Below are 22,393 nucleotides of genomic sequence, written 5' to 3'. Positions count from 1 at the left end.
CATTGATTACAAGTCAGTGGCAGTGTAAACAGAGCCTTCATCTGGATGTACAGTCTTGTCACTGTAATTAGGAAAGAGCCCCTTTGTTTATAGACCCCTTGTCCTTCACGTAACATTCCTGCTGGAGCCCCAGGGTGTGCATATCCCACATGAAAAAAGATTATACTCACTGTAATGTTTTCACTGTAGTGTGTTTGGGGACTTTACTGTAGTATTCACTGGAGTGTTTTTGCGGACTAAAGTCTGCAAAAACACTACTAAAGTCCGCAACAACACTGCAGTGAATACTTAGTATTAACTGTAGTATACTGTAGTATTTACAGTTAACTATAGTATAAATACTATAGTAAAAGAAAACTAGTATTTACTATGGTAATTCATTTAGTGTTTTTGCAATTTGTAGTATACTGTATTATTAACTGTAGTGTTTTTGCAGACTGTATTATACTGTAGTGTCCACTGTAGTGTTTTTGTGGACATTACTGAAGTATTTACAATAGTGTTTTTGTTTCATTATCTTTAGCATAGAAGTGGAGGCTTTCTCCTTGAGAAAACCTACTGGAGAAATACTAAAAGAGCAAATGTTCTATAACCGGTAGGTAGGACTGGGGTCTGAACGGATAGATCAGAACTTTGCTCTTTTCTATAACCTGTATGGAACACATTATATGGTCTATACTTGGCATGTAGGTTTCTCACTTATGGGTGGCACAAATTGGGATTTTGGGGAGGGGAATGGGCAGGGTACTGTATATGCAAACTAAATACTGTAGTATTTACTATAGTTAAAGTGTAGTGTTTCTGTGGACTGTAGTGTTTTTGCAGACATTACTGTAGTATTTACTACAGTGTTTTTTGGGGGGAATAATACTGTAGTATTTACTATTAGGGCTGGGAATTGCCAGGGACCTCACAATATTATATTATCACGATACTTAGCTGCCGATACGATATGTATTGCGATTCTCACGTTTCTATATGTAATGCGATTCGATACTGTGATTTTATTGCAGTTCAATGTTCCAAACATATTGCTCATCATGTCTGCTGCAGAGGGACAAGAGAGAGCCATGAGAAAGGTTTTGATCAGTCATGTAAATATAAGTGCTGAAAACAAGAGTTTTGGTGCAGGTACAGCCAACTAGCGCAAAAATAATATAGTGACATTGTCAATATGATATGATATATTGTCAAACATTATATCCCGATATGTAACTATCGATTTTTTCCCCCGTCACTATTTACTATAGTATTCTACAGTATACTACAACATTCTATAGTAAATACTACTACATATGATGTGTTCTATCCCAGCTCTAACACAACTGATTCAACTAATCAAACTAATCACATAGTCCTTGATTAGTTGAATGAGTTGTGTAAATGCTGGGCTAATTGAATTGCTACACCCTGCGGGGGTCTTCAAGGATTTAGTCCCAGAGTCAGGTTTGAAAAGTGCTCTTACTTGAAGCTCACCTCCCTGTCACCTTTCACTATAAGGAAGAGACATGGCGGTGGAAATTTGATTGGGCGTACGGGAGGACCTGTTTGATGTCCTGATAGAATGTGAACCCATGAGAAACCTTGATGACAGACGCCATAAGGACAAAGTTTGAAAGACTTCTTGTTTCCAGATGCTTGTTAGCAGATCTCCTAGGTAAGATTGTACTCTCTCCCTATTTTGGCGAGAGTTGAAGTTGGAAGTTTACATACACTTAGGTTGGAGTCATTAAAACTCGTTTTTCAACCTCTCCACAAATTTCTTGTTAACAAACTATAGTTTTGGCAAGTCGGTTAGGACATCTACTTTGTGCATGACACAAGTAATTTTTCCAACAATTGTTTACAGACAGATTATTTCACTTATAATTCACTGTATCACAATTCCAGTGGGTCAGAAGTTTACATACACTAAGTTGACTGTGCATTTAAACAGCTTGGAAAATTCCAGAAAATTATGTCATGGCTTTAGAAGCTTCTGATCAATTGGAGGTGTACCTGTGGATGTATTTCAAGGCCTACCTTCAAACTCAGTGCCTCTTTGCTTGACATCATGGGAAAATCAAAAGAAATCAGCCAAGACCTCAGAAAAACAATTGTAGATCTCCACAAGTCTGGTTCATCCTTGGGAGCAATTTCCAAACGCCTGAAGGTGCCCCGTTCATCTGTACAAACAATAGTACACAAGTATAAACACCATGGGACCACACAGCCGTCATACCGCTCAGGAAGGAGACGCGTTCTGTCTCCTAGAGATGAACGTACTTTGGTGTGAATAGTGCAAATCAATCCCAGAACAACAGCAAAGGACCTTGTGAAGATGCTGGAGGAAACAGGTACAAAAGTATCTCCACAGTAAAACAAGTCTTATATCGACATTACCTGAAAGGCCGCTCAGCAAGGAAGAAGCCACTGCTCCAAAACCGCCATTAAAAAGCCAGACTATGGTTTGCAACTGCACATGGGGACAAAGATCGTATTTTTTGGAGAAATGTCCTGTGGTCTGATGAAACAAAAATAGAACTGTTTTGCCATAATGACCATCGTTATGTTTGGAGGAAAAAGGGGACCGCTTGCAAGACAAAGAACACCATCCCAACCGTGAAGCATGGGGGTGGCAGCATCATGCTGTGGGGGTGCTTTGCTGCAGTAGGGACTGGTGCACTTCACAAAATAGATGGCATCATGAGGAAGGAATATTATGTGGATATATTGAAGCAACATCTCAAGACATCAGTCAGGAAGTTAAAGCTTGGTCGCAAATGGGTCTTCCAAATGGACAATGACCCAAAGCGTACTTCCCAAGTTGTGGCAAAATGGCTTAAGGACAGCAAAGTCAACGTATTGGAGTGGCCATCACAAAGCCCTAACCTCAATCCTATAGGAAATCTGTGGGCAGAACTGAAAAAGCGTGTGCGAGCAAGGAGGCCTACAAACCTGACTCAGTTACACCAGCTCTGTCAGGAGGAATGGGCCAAAATTCACCCAACTTATTGTGGAAAGCTTGTGGAAGGCTACCCGAAACGTTTGACCCAAGTTAAACAACGCTACCAAATACTAATTGAGTGTATGTAAACTTCTGACCCACTGGGAATGTGATGAAAGAAATAAAAGCTGAAATAAATCATTCTCTCTACTATTATTCTGACATTTCACATTCTTAAAATAAAGTGGTGATCCTAACTGACGTAAGACAGGACATTTTTACTAGGATTAAATCAGGAATTGTGTGAGTTTAGATGTATTTGGCAAAGGTGTATGTAAACTTCCGACTTCAACTGTAGATGATGTAATCATGGCATAAAGTGCTTTGTAAATCTGATCCTCAAACAAATGGTTAATCCCGCAGAGATCAAAGGAGCAGACCTTGTCTGTCTCTAAAGAGAGTAAAAGCAGTATGCAGATATTTACACTTAATTGTGCTTCAGATATTTAAAGCATGGCTATTTCTACACGTTTGAACAGAATCATTAGAGATTCCGCCTTGATTCACAGCACTCAGTACTATTGCTAATTAGCTAAATTATTTTATGTTAACTGAATCTTCAGCAGAGATTGCAACATGACTTCACAACCCTCCCACGAAGAAGGTGTTTTCGGAGGGTGGGGTGTGCTGTATTATACTCATACTGTAAACCAAAGATACATTGTGCCTGTACGGTAAATAGCAATGCAACGGCGGATACATACCTCCCAGCGCTATTCCATCAACACAAACAGATAGAGAGAGAGATTATATTTCATAAAGCGCTCATCTTGCAGATCCTCCAGTCCTATTTGTCTGCTATTATTAAAGTTTTAGCACATAAAGGCTCTTACTCCACTCTGTGTGTGTGTGTGTGTGTGAGTGTGTGCGTGCGTGTCTGTGAGTGAGTGAGAGCAGATGTGGAGAAATTCTAACCCCGGGCATTTATCCAAGTCACCCAAGGTGAAAAAGAGACACTCATTCAAAAAACAACAGCAGACTTTGGGCCTCTCTCTCTTTGCCACAATAGTTGTAATAAGCTAGGGATGTTTTTTCTCAGTTCAAAGTGAATCACATTTGTTGGTGTTTTTAAACTGCAGGGGAAGCAGCAGCAGCTCCAAACCAATCAAAAAGCAATTGGAGTTCACCCTCAGATGAGATGTAATCATTTGGAGTGCTCTTTCATCAAGGGGTATTTTAAAACATTGGTAGGTTTGGGAATTGTATTTTAAATTATGCTGAAAACTAGGTTTTTCACAGATTTCACACCTGAGTTGATTGACAGAGTAGATATCTCTTATTTGAAGACATTGCAGGAGCTTTCTGCATGTATTAACACACTTTTTGTTGAGTGACCACAGAGTTAGTGGACCATTCTCTTGCTTGTGGCTGTCTTCAGAGCCTACTAAATGGTATAGAGGTCTGTGATTCGGAACACAGCCCATGATTCCCTATCTTAGTGTCTTTTCAAATAGTAACCATCCAATGGAACCAGTGAATCTGAGCATGTCAGTAAGCCAGATAGACATTAGACAGCTTTAAGATAATTAGGAAGTGGAGTTTCACTCGAGGGAACACATTACAGTAGCCAAATCCTTTTACATCTTTATCTGCTAATTGTTTGGATAATGAGCCAAGATCCAGCTCAGAACATTTAATCCAGATCCAAATGATCCTGCATTGTCTCAGATTCTATCCCCCTATTAGCTCATATTCCCCCTTCAAACGTAAACTTTATGTATAGTGTATAATGTGTTATCGATGTAATATATCTGTTTGGTATTTTTCTTAAAATGTCATCCAAAATCAATATGAGGGTTAAAACAACACAGGATAATTTGATCTGCGTTAAACACTAAAAAAAACTGCCCCATGGAAATCCAAGAATTCCACCACTTTGACAGTCAAACATTCAAACAACAGATATGTAAAAAGGTGACAGTGTTGGAATCCCAGCCCAAGCATTTATCTGTCTTTGTTTTATCTGTCTTCTTGGAGAACAGACACACACAACGGTCCTCCACTTTGTTCCTTCCTCTTAATTACCCAGTTGCATGTTTTCACAAAAGACGAAGAGCGTCTCCATCGCCGAGCTTTCATTTAAAGACATAGACGAGATGCAAATCAGGGTTACCATCTCGCCGACTCCATCTCGCTGGTGCTGCCAGACAAATTTCCCAAACCATTAAAAGAGACGCAAACCCTGTTCTCCTCCTTCCCCGCTACTCCTCCTCCTCATTAATCTCCTAGTTTTTAAATCTGCCGTACAGTATTCAAGACATGGCCAGGCATTTCCATCTCTAAATGGAGAAGACGCTGTGAAGCCGTAGACACATTTTGCTTGACTGCTTTAATAGTTGAGGTCTCGATGGGGCACGGGTCTCTGAAAGCCTCTGTGCAGCGCTCTTCCCCTCTCCGTCTGTCCTTTAACCCATGAACAGATGAGTCACTAAGACTCGCAATGAATTCATGGGAAGCTCCTCTTGGATGAGACGAGGCAAATCTAATTTGGGTATTCACGGCCATTATTCAACCCTCTTTGGACACTGATAGCTGCAGAGACCGAGGAAGGAAGCGAGGGCAAAAGAGTTGGGCAAACTCACTTTAAATGCAATTTTTGACTGAAAGTCCCAAAGCAATGGCATTCTACAAGGAATGAAATTAGAGTTGTTCGTGTCCATCCATTCATACATTTGATAAAAATTCCATTCAGTATGTGCTCACAAAACAAGACATCGAAGGATTCCCTATCATACTCTTGCAGCCCTTCCCTACCTCCCTCCATCATCCATCCATCCATCCATCCATCCATCCATCCATACCTACCTACCTACCTACCTACCTACCTACCTACCTACCTACCTACCTACCTACCTACCTACCTACCTACCTACCTCCCTCCCTCCCTCCCTCCCTCCCTCCCTCCCTCCCTCCCTCCCTCCCTCCCTCCCTCCATCCATCTATCCATCTATCCATCTATCCATCTATCCATCTATCCATCTATCCATCCATCCATCCATCCATCCATCCATCCATCCATCCATCCATCCATCCATCCATCCATCCATCCATCCATCCATCCATCACCTACCTACCTACCTACCTACCTACCTCCCTCCATCCTTCCTTTAATCTCTTATTTGAGAGAGTACCCAGCTCCAGACCTGCCCTGGAGCTGCCGACCTTGGCTCCATCTCTCCTGACCTTTCTGTCGGATGAATGATGATGTCGCCCTCTCCCTCTCCTCTGCTTCTGTACCGGTCTTGACCCCTTTTACTTTGCAACCAGGAAGGTCAGCCGCATTCCGATGTTGGAAAATGTCATGCCGCCCTTTGTTGGTTCCAGACGCCAAACGAAATCAAACCCTCCCTTTGCAGTCGACGAGCCATCCAGGAGACATAAAGTTGCCCAGAGGGGTGGGGATAGGGGAGGTGTGTGTGAGTGTACTGTGTAGCGTGCGCTGTTGGGAATGGCGCAGGGCCAAACGTTGCTTTGTGGAGACACAGCACAAGACGTGCTGACTCCATTCACTTCTAATCTTATCCACTCCCCTTCTCTCGCCTCTCTTCATAAACATAGAAACATGGCCGGCAGTTAGCACTAGTCACTGTGATCAGAAGGCCTGTCCCATTTCCTCTGTCACAGAGCGCCACAGGAACCAAAGAGCACCTGGTGTGGGGGAATCCAAAAGGTGGTGCATCTGCCTGACTGGATTAATGGTATGCTTATGTCACTGAGGTGCTAGAGACTCTGTGTGCAGACTGCAGTACAATATCTCTGCTCATATTGAAATGGGGTAGAAGATTGTAATTAGAATAAACAAGATGACATGTGTTATTCCTAAATGCTTGGTGTACAGCCAACTTCATGCGCCACATGCACACATAGTAAAGAAAAAGTGAAAAAACAATTGATTCCGTCAAATTAATTTGCCACTTATATGCTTGTAAGAGTTGCTCTGTGACGCTGGATGCGGAGAGTACATAAAGGTATCTGGTCTGTGGATCACTCTCATTATCTCTCAGATCCGCAGCAGGAAATGGCCTTGCTGCAGTTACAGATCAAGGCCAATCATTTACAAATCAATAGTTTTGACAGCGCACCAATTTACTTCCAGCCGACCGCAGCACATTTGTTGTGCTCTGAAAAAGATCCTCTGAAAAAGCTGCAGGCAATCTGATGATTTGGCATCCCTTAAGTCTTATTTCTTCCTCTTTTCTATTAACTTGGTTCCAGATTTCCTTTGTCTGCTTGTCAGCACACCCTTCATGTTTTGCCTGTTGAGCCAAGAGCCAAGAGCCTCTCTGTGTCTTACAGAGGCAAAATGGCATGTTTTGTGGGCAGTGTTTGCGGTATTTACTGTACATGTTTCTCAGATACTTTCAACAGACATCGACGTAAGAGGATATCACACGCAGTATCGGAGATTAGTGCTACATTGTATCCCGAGGGGTTTGTCAAAGCTACACTTTAATGCCTGAGCATTTCATAATCCTGTCACCTTTTCACATATCCTGTCATTTGATTGACAGTCTCATTGTCATAACACCAGAATGGCATTGTTCTGACACGACCTGTCATTATTGTAACGGATTCAATTTGCCATTGCTGTTACATTGTTTGAACACAGCAATAATTTATATAATATGAACAGTGTTATAGTTGTACTGTAGTTACCCCTTGCAATTCCCTAGTCATGCAGATCTCTGCCATTGTTCTTAACAATGAATAAGTGTCACGACTTCCGCCGAAGTTGGTGCCTCTACTTGTTTGGGCGGCGTTCGGCGGTCGTCGTCACCGGTTTTCTAGCTGCCACCGATCTATGTTTCTTTTTCCATTTGTTTTGTCTTGATTGTACACATCTGGTTCCCATTACATTATATTATTTCCCTATTTAACCCTCTGGTTCCCACATGGTTTTGTGCGTGTTTGTTCTTTGTTTTGTGTCTGAGACTTATGTGAGCTGGAGTGTTTTCCCTGCGTGGAAATTAGTGTTGTTTATTTTTCCAGTAAAGTACGTTGTTTACTCAGTTCTGTGTCCTGCGCCTGACTCCGTCCTACCGCTGCACATTGACACTTGACAATAAGCCTACTTTATAAAGATGAGTCTAATTGTTCAAAGCTTTCAGCAGCTTAGGTTTGTTCCAATAATTATTCTTAGCTGCCTTTTACAGTTAGATATAATTTACCGTATGTATTTTGTTCTTAATTCATTAAGGATAAGAAAGTATTACTCCCAGAGCTGTGGTAAGCAAACTACAGTGGTTTGAAGCAAATGCCTTCTGTGCCTTGTCAGAGTTTGACATTTATTTTTGATGGTAAATAACCCAAGAGCTGCCACAGTCTCATTTCTGAGATGAAATGTGTGTGCTTCATGCTGAGCCGCAAATACACAAAGAACAAGGAGTATGAGATACCTCATAAAAATGTATGGTAAATTCTGCCTCACAAAATTGAATAGCCTACCCAAGTGACTGTGAAAACTGTGTCAAAAAAAGACAATGAGGTCCCTTCAAAATATGATGTATACCTAATAAATACTCATAATATATGTTCTATTAATTTGTTTACTATTAAAACCGATGACTTGATATCGTGACATGGAATGCGACATTTGAGATATAACACATGTAGCCAATTACATGATGTTATTTAAATAAATGCCACTGTGTTGTTGCTTCCAGGGCTCATTTATCATGACTTGTCATGAGCGTTCACGGGGGGTTAAAACAGGTGTCATCTTTAGGATGACATCAAGATGGCTACCTGACACCAAGTCCATTAAAGTGCCATCCCAGTTTCGCTTTGACATGCCCCTCAAGTTCCAGACAGTTTCTGTACTCCCTCTTATGAAAGATGTTCTCGCTCACTTTGTAAATTCTGACTGATGGTTAATATATTGTAACCATGTTTTGGGGTTGTGTGCAGATCTTTGCCTTTAGCTAGGTTAGTTTTAGCGGCTAATGTAGCATTAGTGACTAGCCTAATGGTTTCTTCCTTGGTGGGGGTGGTATTTGGATGACATGTATCAAAAGAGAAACATGCAGTAGCCTCTTTGCCATGTGAATGTGACTCCTTTGTATTCTCCTCTGCCTCAGCCTTGGAGAGTAATCCTTAGAATGCAGCTCAGTTGAGTTGTTTCTCTTACAAAAGATAACACGTGAAATTGCTGTTTTGCTGTTAAATTTCGCGTGTGAGGAGAATAACATGTTTTTACCTCAAATATGAATTGCAGTTTCACATGTTACATTTGCAGTTTCACATGTGAAAAACTTACTTTCACATGTGGAATTGCAAGTTCACATGTAAAAATCGAATGTGAAAGTGAGATCGATCTAATTGGCAGTTTCACATGTAAGAAAACTCCACATTTACTCCAATGTTTGCAAACAAAGTAAATGTAAACAAACACTTAAAAATGGTCAGTCCTTGCATCCATAGATTTGAGAGTGGTGGCATTTCTCCAGCCCCATCCATCTGATTTTTACTGAAACTCTGGCAGAAAGAACACTTTGTTAATGTTTCAATTAAAGATTGCCGCTTTAAAAACGTATTGATGGAGTAATGGTGTTACTTTTGTGCCATTAATATCAAACAAAACTTCTGAAGTCGAGAACAGAATTCTTAGTATTGCAAACAAAAAGAATGAACTCAATATTAAGAAGGTGTTCCTAATGTTTGGTATACTCATTTTACTTCTTTTTTTTTGTATACTCAGTGTATATGTGTGTTTCTGTTATACCGTGTAGGCTATGCAGTATCATATGTGTGCTGGCGTGTGTGTTTGTGTAAACTCGACTGCTCCTGGAGTGCTTCTAGCTCTGCTGCTTGTTCCCGGCAGATGCCATGGAGACAGAATGCAGCTAGCTTCCTGTCAAATGGAGACTTCGGAGGATTCAAAACGCTGCCATTGTGTGTTCTCTTTCCCCTCTCCTTGTTGATCTCCACTGTGGGCTGAGGTGGGTTTATTCTTGCTTCGCTGGCACAGATTCAGGATATTATTATTGAAAGGCTGTAGCAAGGGCCTATCTTAAAATCACTAATTAAATTTAATGCATTCAGAAACTCATGGGCTTTACGTTGTGTGAATAATATTGAGGAAAGGAGGAGGGGAAGGGGGGGAGAAGAAGAAGAGAGGAGAGGGGGAGTTGAGTGGAGGAAGAGAGGAGCAGACAGGGGAAGAAGAGAGAAGAGCGAGATGAGAGCAAGAGGAGGGGAGTAGAGGAGAAGAAGAGAGCAGAGCAGAAGAGGCCAAAATTCAAGATACGCAAACAAGGGAAAAGCAGCTTCAAAGGAAGATAACGTTTATTCAAAGGAAGATAAAGTCCCACGAAAGCCAAGTATCTGAGAGAGAAGAGACGACAGACAACAGTCACGGTTGGCCCTGCCTGTGGCGCCCCTCTGCCCTCTCCTGGTCTAAAACCATTGGCTAATGTCATCCATCTTTAATGAGGCATTGTCAGATGGATAGGTGGGCCCTGTGTGTTTGCGTGTGAGTGTGTGTGTGAGTGTGTGTGTGTGTGGCTATACTGCACTCTGCTTATGCACATGCTCTTTGTAGGTGTGTGTGTGTGTAATTGCACGTGTGCGCACGTTCATTCGCCCACGTGTTCGTGCACACTGCACTCTGCGTATTCTTGTGCTCTGTGTGTCTGTGATTGCGGGGGATCACTATGAATAATACAGAGTGTGTGGGGGATTGGGTTCTTCATTAGTCTCTGAGCACGAGTCTCTCTTTCTCTTTCTCTTTCTCTTTTTCTTTCTCTTTCTCTTTCTCTCTCGCCCTCTCTCTCTCTCTCTCTCTCTCTCTCTCTCTCTCTCTCTCTCTCTCTCTCTCGCTCTCTCTCTCTCTCTCTCTCTCTAAAGCAGCCAGCCGGCAGACTCCTGAGTGCCTCTCTTATACAGTGGGGGAAAAAAGTATTTAGTCAGCCACCAATTGTGCAAGTTCTCCCACTTAAAAAGATGAGAGAGGCCTGTAATTTTCATCATAGGTACACGTCAACTATGACAGACAAATTGAGAATTCTTTTTCCAGAAAATCACATTGTAGGATTTTTTATGAATTTATTTGCAAATTATGGTGGAAAATAAGTATTTCGTCACCTACAAACAAGCAAGATTTCTGGCTCTCACAGACCTGTAACTTCTTCTTTAAGAGGCTCCTCTGTCCTCCACTCGTTACCTGTATTAATGGCACCTGTTTGAACTTGTTATCAGTATAAAAGACACCTGTCCACAACCTCAAACAGTCACACTCCAAACTCCACTATGGCCAAGACCAAAGAGCTGTCAAAGGACACCAGAAACAAAATTGTAGACCTGCACTGTCATGAGCCCTCTCACTCCACCGGGTTACCACCTTAATGTGTTTCCACTATCTTCCACTCTGCTCATCTCTCTCTCTCTACTCAGCCTAACGAGCTCCACCTGTCCCTGCTCTGCTCGGCTCTAATTACTCTGCCAGCTGCGCTGCATTACCCACTAACCTCTCCCAGTATTTAAAGTCCCGTCTCTCAGCTCTCCTTTGTCAGATCGTCTGCAAAGCTCACACCCGGAACCTGTGTGCTCGCTTCTGGCTCACCCTTGTTTTGTGACCCCGGACCTGCCTGATTCTTGGATACTCTTCTGCCCCAGGAAAACCAGACCTGCTTTCTGCCATTACGACTCCTGACTACTCTTCGACCCCCGGTAACTCTGACCAGCCTTCTGCCTTGCTACAACGTATTTGGATTTCCCTTGAACTGTACTTCTGCCTTGTTTCATCCGCCCGTTGTGTCTGTGTTTCCTCCCCCCAGGACTTCTGGACCACCAACCACCGGCGTCATCGGACGCACCGCTGCCACTGGGGGGGCACAGACCCAGCACATTGGACGGGATAACCCCTGGAGCCTTCACTCACTCCCCTACTTCCCTTTTCCCTTAAGTTTTAATAAACTTTCTGGTGTGACGCAATTGTGGTCCTCTTGTCATCTGTCTGAACCGTGACAGTACGATCTGACCATCATGGACTCAGCGCACACTTCCCCCGACATGGAAACCGAAGAACCTGAGCAACCCACCGCCATGCTACGCCTGGAACACACTGAGAGAGAGCTAGGCCGCATGAGCGGCGACATCACCTCTCTGCTTCAGGTCGGCCACCAACAGCATCAGCAGTTCCAGCAGCACCAGCAGCAGTCCCAGCAGCAGCAACAACAACTCGCCAGGATCATCCAACTCCTCACCAACCTTACCCCAGCCAGTCTGCCCACCAGCCCTGCCTCCGAGTCACCTGCCCCGGTCATTTCAGCCGCTGCCCCGAACCCAAGATTGGAAACCCCGAGCGGTTCAACGGCGATTCTACCCAGGTCCGGCCATTCCTGACTAGCTGCCGACTTCAGTTCTCCTTGCAGCCAAGGACCTTCGCCACGGAGGGGGCTAGGGTCGGGTATGCCATCACTCACCTGACGGGCCGAGCTCGACTCTGGGGAACAGCAGAGTTCGAACGTCAAACCCCCGCATGTGCAACCTTCGACCTGTTTGCTGAGGAGATGCTGAAGGTGTTTGACCTGGATTCACCAACCGCAGAGGCGTCTCGTGAACTGTTCAGTATTCGACAAGGCAGACGTACAGTCGCAGACCATTCCATCGACTTCCGAACCCTGGCAAGACGAAGTTCTTGGAACACACCATCGTTGGTGGACGCGTTCTTCCATAGCTTGGCTGACTATATCAAGGACGAGTTGGTCTCCCATGAACTGCCTTCCACTCTTGATGAAGCCATCGCACTGACTGTCCGGATCGACAGAAGGATACAGACCCGTCGTCGTGAGAGGGGGCGCCAAGGTCCACCAACTACCGGCATTCGGAGAGATCCGACTGGGCTCCTGTCAGCTACTGCCACTCACCCAAGTCAGCTTGATCAGTCTGAGCCTATGGAGATTGGGCGAGCCTCTCTCACTCCTGCAGAGCGCCAGCGCCGCTTCACCTCAAACCTCTGCCTCTATTGTGGAGGTGATGGACATCGTGTGGTAACCTGCCCTTTAGAGCCGAAGCTCACCGGGCATAGGGGGAGTCCGGTTGAGCTCAATGACCATCCAGTCCTCCGACCGCAAACCCTTGCTGCAAGTTCACCTCCGCCTCTCTGACTCTACTCACACCCTGGCTGCTCTGGTGGATTCTGGCGCCGAAGCCAACATAATGGACATCAAGCTGGCACGCCAACTGGGACTGGAGAACCTCCGTTTGACACCTCCTATTCCTGCCCGGGCACTGGACGGACACTTACTCGGATCGGTCACTCATGTCACGGCCCCCGGTCTTGATGGGTCTGTCCGGAAACCATCAAGAAACTATCCAGTTTCACCTGCTCCCCTCTCCAGGCCAACCCCTCATCCTGGGTTACCCATGGCTCCGCCCGGCACAACCCTCAGCTCGACTGGGTGACCGGGGTGATCAGGGAGTGGGGAGAGGACTGCCACCGAACCTGCCTGCTTGCTGCCGCACTACCCCCTCGGCCAGTACCTACTAACTCCGCCCCTGACCTCTCCCATGTCCCAGAATGCTACCATGGTCTCAGAGAAGTGTTTAACAAAGCAAGAGCCACATCTCTGCCCCCCTCACCGACCGTACGACTGTGCCATCGACCTCCTCCCTGGAACAGCCCCTCCAAGGGGCCGTCTTTATTCGTTGTCTGCTCCTGAAAGAAGGTCCATGGAGGACTACATCAATGACTCTCTGTCCACAGGATTGATCCGTTCATCTTCATCTCCGGCTGGTGCTGGCTTCTTCTTTGTGGGGAAGAGGACGGATCTCTTCGCCCTGCATCGACTACAGGGGACTCAACGACATCACAGTGAAAAACCGTTACCCTCTCCCTCTGCTCACCTCTGCTTTTGAGTTGCTCCAGGGAGCCACTGTTTTTACCAAGTTGGATCTCAGAAACGCTTACCACCTAGTGCGGATCCGGGAGGGAGATGAATGGAAGACCGCATTCAATACACCAACAGGCCACTACGAGTATCTGGTTATGCCTTTTGGCCTCACCAATGCTCCTGCTGTGTTCCAGGCTCTAGTGAATGATGTACTGCGGGACATGTTAAACAAGTTTGTCTTCGTTTACCTGGATGACATCTTAATCTACTCCAGAAACCTGTCTGAACACACCCGCCATGTCCAGCAAGTCCTTCATCGTCTTCTGGAGAATTCCCTCTACGCCAAGGCAGAGAAGTGTGAGTTTCACGTCAAGACAGTGGCCTTCCTGGGGTACATAGTGGCAGAGGGAAGTATCCAAATGGATCCTGCCAAAGTATCAGCAGTCACGTCATGGCCAGTTCCGGAGAACAGAAAGAAGCTGCAACAGTTTCTGGGGTTTGCTAACTTCTATAGAAAGTTTATCCGGAACTACAGTACCGTTGCTGCCCCTCTCACTGCTCTAACCAGCACCAAGCAACCCTTCACCTGGACCCCAGCAGCCGACAAGGCCTTCAGTACCCTCAAGGTAAGGTTCACCTCCGCTCCCATCCTCCAGATGCCTGACGTGGACCGGCAATTCATTGTGGAGGTGGACGCCTCGGATGTGGGAGTTGGTGCTGTGATTTCTCAGTGGGCTGCGGAGGATAGGAAGCTCCATCCCTGTGCCTTTTTCTCACGTCGGTTGTCCCCCTCTGAGTGCAATTACGACATAGGGAACCGAGAGCTGCTGGCTGTGAAGCTTGCCTTGGAGGAGTGGCGTCACTGGCTGGAGGGGTCCACCATTCCATTTCTCGTTTGGACCGATCATAAGAACTTGGAGTACATCCGCACGGCCAAACGGTTGAACTCCAGGCAGTCCCGCTGGGCCCTGTTCTTCACCAGGTTTAATTTCACTCTGTCATACCGGCCTGGATCACGCAACACCAAGCCAGACGCCCTCTCCCGTCAATTCCAGAAGGATGACAACCCCTCCAAGGATCCCGTGTCGATTCTGCCAAGTCCCTGCATCGTAGCAGCTCTGACCTGGGCTGTTGAGGAACAGGTGCTGGAAGCTCTCCGTAACCAGCCCGGTCCCAGCACTTGCCCAGCTGACCGCCTTTTGTCCCCGAAAACCTAAGGTCCCAGGTCGTTCAGTGGGGACATGACTCCCGCCTAGCTTGTCACCCTGGCTCCACCCGCACTTACAACCTGCTCGCCCAGAGGTTCTGGTGGCCCGCTCTGAGAAAGGATGTACGGGAATTCGTCCAAGCCTGCCCCATCTGCAACCAACACAAGTCGTCCTGCCAGCCCCCCAGCCGGATTGCTGCAGCCCCTGCCTGTGCCCAGACGTCCCCTGGTCTCACATCGCCCTTGACTTTGTCACGGGGCTGCCCCCTTCAAGGGGCAAGACCGTCATTCTCACCATAGTTGACCGATTCAGCAAGATGGCACACTTCATTCCCCTCCCCAAGCTCCCAACCGCCAAGGAGACCGCCCAGGTGGTCCTGGAACACGTCTTCCGGATCCACGGACTGCCAAAGGATGTAGTTTCTGACCGTGGTCCACAATTCTCCTCCGCTTTTTGGAAGAAGTTCTGTCACCTGCTGGGAGCCACAGTCAGTCTGACTTCCGGATTCCATCCCCAATCCAATGGGCAGTCAGAGCGGGCAAATCAGGAGCTCGAGAAGGCACTGCGATGCATGACTTCACGCAACCCCCACTCCTGGTCGCAGCAATTGACATGGGTGGAGTACGCACACAATTCTCTGACCTGCTCTGCCATCGGTATGTCCCCTTTCCAATGTGTTTATGGATACCAGCCTCCTCTATTTGCCAGTCAGGAAGGGAGGTTACTTGCCCATCTGCACTTGCGTTTGCCCGTCGATGTCGCCGCACCTGGTCACAGGCCCGAGCCACACTTCTCAGATCCGTTGCCAGCTACACTACCGGGGCCAACCGTCGGAGAATCCCTGCTCCCACCTACCATGTTGGTCAAAGGGTGTGGTTGTCGTCAAGGAACCTGCCACTCAGGGTGGAGTCGCAGAAGTTGGCACCTCGGTTCATTGGCCCATTCCCTATCATAAGAGTGATTAGCCCAACTGCTGTCCGGCTCCAACTGCCTAATTCCATGAGGGTGCACCCCACTTTCCATGTGTCTAAGATTAAGCCCATTCATGAGAGTCCGCTGGTCCCTGCTGCGCCTTGTCCTCCTCCTCCACGGCTCGTCGATGGTGGTCTGGTTTACACCGTCCGCCGCCTGCTTCGGTCCAGACGGAGGGGTAGGGGTCTCCAGTACCTCATTGACTGGGAGGGCTATGGACCTGAGGAAAGGACCTGGGTGCCAGCTAGTCGGATTGTGGATAGGACTCTCATCACCGCCTTCCACCAACGGCATCCTGATCAACCTGCAATCCGTAGGGGCCGCCCCAGAGGGATCCCTAACCGTCCTGCCCGCTCGGCTTCCTGTCCTGTGCCTGATCCTGTCTCGGGACCTGTCCCATCTCCCCGACCACGGCCCTCCGGCTTCCTCCGAGGATGAGGGCGTTCGCTCGGGACCGTTCGGAGGAGTTCTAGCCCTCCTCCGGCTCCCCTCCTCCCGCCCGGCGTGGTGTTGCTCTTGGGACTTCTGGGGCCGTCCCTTGGGGGGGGTTCTGTCATGAGCCCTCTCACTCCACCGGGTTACCACCTTAATGTTTTTCCACTATCTTCCACTCTGCTCATCTCTCTCTCTCTACTCAGCCTAACGAGCTCCACCTGTCCCTGCTCTGCTCGGCTCTAATTACTCTGCCAGCTGCGCTGCATTACCCACTAACCTCTCCCAGTATTTAAAGTCCCGTCTCTCAGCTCTCCTTTGTCAGATCGTCTGCAAAGCTCACACCCGGAACCTGTGTGCTCGCGCTTCTGGCTCACCCTTGTTTTGTGACCCCCGGACCTGCCTGATTCTTGGATACTCTTCTGCCCCAGGAAAACCAGACCTGCTTTCTGCCATTACGACTCCTGACTACTCTTCGACCCCGGTAACTCTGACCAGCCTTCTGCCTTGCTACAACGTATTTGGATTTCCCTTGAACTGTACTTCTGCCTTGTTTCATCCGCCCGTTGTGTCTGTGTTTCCTCCCCCCAGGACTTCTGGACCACCAACCACCGGCGTCATCGGACGCACCGCTGCCACTGGGGGGCACAGACCCAGCACATTGGACGGGATAACCCCTGGAGCCTTCACTCACTCCCTACTTCCCTTTTCCCTTAAGTTTTAATAAACTTTCTGGTGTGACGCAATTGTGGTCCTCTTGTCGTCTGTCTGAACCGTGACATGCACCAGGCTGGGAAGACTGAATCTGCAATAGGTAAGCAGCTTGGTTTGAAGAAATCAACTGTGGGAGCAATTATTAGGAAATGGAAGTCTATGTTATTCATAGAGGTGGTGGTGCACCAGCTCACCTACTACAGATCTGTGGCTTATTCAGCTTTGTAGTGTAATTACCATACCTTTGGTGTGTGTGCATACGTGCGTGCATGTTTACGTGTTTGCGTGTGGAGAGATATTTATTCAATGGAAAAATGAATTTGATCATGTGCAGCAGTAGTGAAACAGAGGTTGGTTTCTCAAACAACTAGGCCTAATTCTACTTTGCTGTCCACAAGTAAACCTAGTGTTTGTGTGTGTGAATGTTTCTCCCTGCAGTCCTCATATAAACCATGTCTCTTTTGCTTACACAACCACTCTCTCTCTCTCTCTCTCTCTCTCTCTCTCTCTCTCTCTCTCTCTCTCTCTCTCTCTCTCCCTCCCTCTTTTCCTCCTCTCTAAATGAAGTCTAAACCTTGGGAAATGAACACATCTAAACCATTACGCTATACTCTCTGAGCGTGTTTGGTACGATTCGATAGGCTGTGTAATTCGCTTTTCAAGGTAGCACAGGCCTATACTTGCCTATTCATTGCTGCCACCTCATATGACAACAGCCAGGTATGATTGTTGTGGTCCTCTGTAGCTCAGTTGGTAGAGCATGGCAGTTGCAACGGCAGGATAGTGGGTAAAAAATTTATGCATGCATGACCGTAAGTCGCTTTGGATAAAAGCATCTTCTAAATGGCATATATTATTGATATTATTATGACTCTTAGACCTCACGGGATATGACTTTCCACACTCATTCATTCGTGTCCAGTCCTACTGGCTCTTATATCAAACTCCTACAGTATCTATCTTACGTAACAATGCGTTTGATGACAAACAGTATAAAATGTTGTAAAAATGTTTTGCACGGGCTCAGCATAAATTATGTAATCGCCATCAAAGATGCTGATTGTAACCGCTGTAACCAGGCCAACTGTAATTTATGTAAAACTCATGTTGATTTATTAAAAATAAGTTTCCCCATTGGGGTTCACACTCATCACTATGCATCCACATCCGAAACCTGACTGTGTGTAGTGTTGACATACAAGTAGCTGTACTGCAAGCCGCATTACCTAATTAGCACATTTCTCTTTCATATGCGATCGATCGGACTCATCCTCGCATCAAATTTTTCCATGATTCAATTTCCTTGAATGCTTTTCCTCCAGGATGCTGTATGTACACCCACTGGGCTCCTGCCCTGACTCTGCTCAAACTCAGGGGACATGTGCCAGCCCATAAAACTGGTGACGAACACCAAACTTCCCGCTTACATTTTACATTTTTAGTCATTTAGCAGACGCTCTTATCCAGAGCGACTTACAGTTAGTGAGTGCATACATTATTTTTTATATTTTTCATACTGGCCCCCCGTGGGAATCGAACCCACAACCCTGGCGTTGCAAACGCCATGCTCTACCAACTGAGCTACATCCCTGCCGGCCATTCCCTCCCCTACCCTGGACGACGCTGGGCCAATTGTGTGCCGCCCCATGGGTCTCCCGGTCGCGGCCGGCTACGACAGAGCCTGGATTCGAACCAGGATCTCTAGTGGCACAGCTAGCACTGCGATGCAGTGCCTTAGACCACTGCGATTGAATTACAGTTTTTCTCAATTGCGTACCTGCATTTTTTTGAACAATTATGTTAATGTTCAAAACAGAGTCCCCAAGACACAGAACTCTATGGCCTTTTGCAAAACAGTAAATGTGTTTTCAAAATGTAGTTGCCCTCTCAAAACATAAATACATTCATCAAAACTATATTATACCGTCAAAACTGCAAATATATTAATCAAAAGAACACGACTGCCCGTAAAAACATTAACGCAACCATACTTATCTCCAAGCAGTCCAAGCAGACAAAACAGAAAGTTAGTCTGTCTTTAAAAATTCCCAGTAGATCAATACATTTTCTTTGCAGTCATGATGATCAAAATTGAAAGTACAACTATCCAAAAGTGCAGAATTATTGGGATTGCACTTTTTTAATGCATATTTCATCAAACAATGCCATACACATCAAATCAAATATTATCCCTGAAAATAAATTCAAATGAAAATACATAAGCACATTGTGTGCAGGATTCATTCATAGGTATCATCACAATCCAATTCCATGTATTCAATACATAGGCTGGTTTGCTTATAGTTTTGTAGACTTTCATTGGCACATCACAATCCACAATAGAAAATATAAATAAGAAAAATATAAATAAATAATAAATGATAAGCACCATAAAGTGCATTCGGAAAGTATTCAGACCCCTTGACTTTTTCCACATTTTGTTACGTTACAGCCTTATTCTAAAATTGATTGATTAAAACATTTTCCTCATCAATCTATACACAATACCCCATAATGACAAAGTGGAAACAGGTTTTTCTGAATTTTTGCAAATGTATTAAAAATAAAAAACAGAAATATCTTATTTACATAAGTATTCAGACCCTTTGCTATGAGACTCGAAATTGAGCTCAGGTGCATCCTGTTTCCGTTGATCATCCTTGAGATGTTTCTACAACTTGATTGGAGTCCACCTGTGGTAAATTCAATTGATTGGACATGATTTGGAAAGGCACACACTTGTCAATATAAGGTCCTATAGTTGACAGTGCATGTCAGAGCAAAAACCAAGCCATGAGGTTGAAGGCATTGTCAGTAGAGGTTCGAGACAGGATTGTGTCGAGGCACAGATCTGGGTAAAGGTGCCAAAATAATTCTGCAGCATTGAAGGTCCCCAAGAACACAGTGGCCCCCATCATTCTTAAATGGAAGAAGTTTGGAACCACCAAGACTCTTCCTAGAGCTGGCCACCAGGCTAAACTGAGCAATCGGGGGAGAAGGGCCTTGGTCAGGGAGGTGACCAAGAACCCAATGGTCACTCTGACAGAGCTCCAGAGTTCCTCTGTGGAGTTGGGAGAACCTTCCAGAAGGACAACCATCTCTGCAGCACTCCACCAATCAGGCCTGTATGGTAGAGTGGCCAGACGGAAGCCACTCCTCAGTAAAAGGCACATGACAGCCCGCTAGGAGTTTATCAAAAGGCACCTAAAGGACTCTCAGACCATGAGAAACAAGATTCTCTGGTCTGATGAAACCAAGATTGAACTCTTTGGTCTGAATGCCAAGCGTCACGTCTGGAGGAAACCTGGCACCATCTCTACGGTGAAGCAAGGTGGTGGCAGCATCATGCTGTGGGGATGTTTTTCAGCGGCAGGGACTGGGAGATTAGTCAGGATCGAGAGAAAGATTAATGGAGCAAAGTACAGAGAGATCCTTGATGAAAACCTGCTCTGGAGTACTCAGGACCTCAGACTGGGGCGAAGGTTCACCTTCCAACAGGACAACGACACTAAGCACACATCCAAGACAACGCAGGAGTGGCTTCGGGACAAGTCTCTGAATGCCCATGAGTGGACTTGAACCCGATCAAACATCTCTGGAGAGACCTGAACATAACTGTGCAGCGACGCTCCCCACCCAACCTGACAGAGCTTGAGAGGATCTGCAGAGAAGAATGGGAGAAACTCCTCAAATACAGGTGTGCCAAGCTTGTAATGTCATACCCAAGGAAACTCGAGACTGTAATCGCTGCCAAAGGTGCTTCAACAAAGTACTGAGTAAAGGGTCTGAATACCTATGTAAATAAAATAAAAAGTTTATAAAAACCTGTTTTTGCTTTGTCATAATGGGGTATTGTGTGTAGATCGATGAGGGATTTTTTTTTTAAATCCATTTTAGAATAAGACTGTAACGTAACAAAATGTGGAAAAAGTCAAGGGGTCTGAATACTTTCTGAATGCACTGCATATATATAAATAAATAAGGAAAGGTGAGTACAATGGAGGAACACAACTGATAGGCCTCAATCCACACCACAATCCATGTCCGCAATATTGTAAATCATAACAATTAGACAGTCCCCATTGCCTATATATTTTCCTATATCTTGTATGGTATGACAATAATGGGGTGATTTTGAATTTTGTGCTGAAGTATTCCGGAAACAGTAAACACAATTGCACACATTTCTCATCTGATTAAACCGAAGGGTTAATATTCTATGAAGAAAACACTTAACAGTGAATTTGGTCTAACATATGCAAGTGGTCTAAGATATGCAAGTCACGTACAAATAATTGCATGTACACTATTAAGAAAAACTCTTTAAATCACTATAGTACCTGGAGGAAGTGCTTTTTCATAAATTTTTGGACATGGCTCAGCCATCTCGAGTTTTAAGTTAACACCAAGAGACATTCAGTAGAATATATACAATGAACAAAAATATAAACGCAACATGCAACAATTACAAAGAATTTACTGAGTTACAGTTCATATAAGGAAATCAGTCAATTTAAATAAATAAATGAGGGCCTAATGTATGGATTGCCTATGACCCGTAATACAGATACTGTATGTATCTGTTGGTCACAGATACCTTAAAAAAAAGGTATATCTGGTGTGACCATCATTTGCCTCATGCAGCGTGACACATCTCCTTTGCATAGAGTTAATCAGGCTGTTGATTGTGGCCTGTGGAATGATGTCCCACTCCTCTTCAATGGGTGTGCGAAGTTGTTGGATATTGGCGGGAGCTGGAACACACTGTCGTACACGTCGATCCAGAGCATCCCAAACATGCTCAATGGGTGACATGTCTGGTGAGTATGCAGGCCATGGAAGAACTGGGACATTTTCAGCTTCCAGGAATTATGTACAGATCCTTGCGACACGGGGCTGTGCATTATCATGCTGAAACATGAGGTGATGGCGGTGGATGAATGGCACAACATGTTTTAATTTTTTTATTTTACCTTTATTTAACTAGGCAAGTCAGTTACGAACAAATTCTTATTTACAATGACGGCCTACACCGGCCAAACCCGGACGACGCTGGGCCAATTGTGCGCCGCCCTATGGGACTCCCAATATCACGGCCGGTTGTGATACAGCCTGGAATTGAACCAGGTGGTCTGTAGTGATGCCTCAAGCACTGAGATGCAGTGCCTTAGACCACTGCGCCACTGGTGACAATGGGCCTCAGAATCTCATCATGGTATCTCTGTGCATTCAAATTGCCATCGATAAAA

The 22,393-nt window shown here is 45.5% G+C and overlaps 1 protein-coding gene and 1 non-coding gene across 2 annotated transcripts in view; one reads left to right on the top strand and one right to left on the bottom strand.

Annotated features, from left to right (window-relative positions):
* LOC121545935 (1-phosphatidylinositol 4,5-bisphosphate phosphodiesterase eta-2) overlaps window positions 1-22,393 on the top strand; it is a 164,667-nt gene that overhangs the window by 4,742 nt on the left and 137,532 nt on the right. The gene's annotated exons all lie outside the window — the stretch shown is intronic.
* On the bottom strand, window positions 533-589 carry LOC121546875. Its single transcript, XR_005996464.1, has one exon. It is a non-coding gene; the product is annotated as a U7 small nuclear RNA (small nuclear RNA).

This window comes from Coregonus clupeaformis, chromosome 30, assembly GCF_020615455.1.
Source record: "Coregonus clupeaformis isolate EN_2021a chromosome 30, ASM2061545v1, whole genome shotgun sequence".
NCBI lineage: Eukaryota > Metazoa > Chordata > Actinopteri > Salmoniformes > Salmonidae > Coregonus > Coregonus clupeaformis.
The sequence above is the reverse complement of the archived record's forward strand: the minus strand, read 5'-3'. Positions and strand labels throughout refer to the sequence as shown.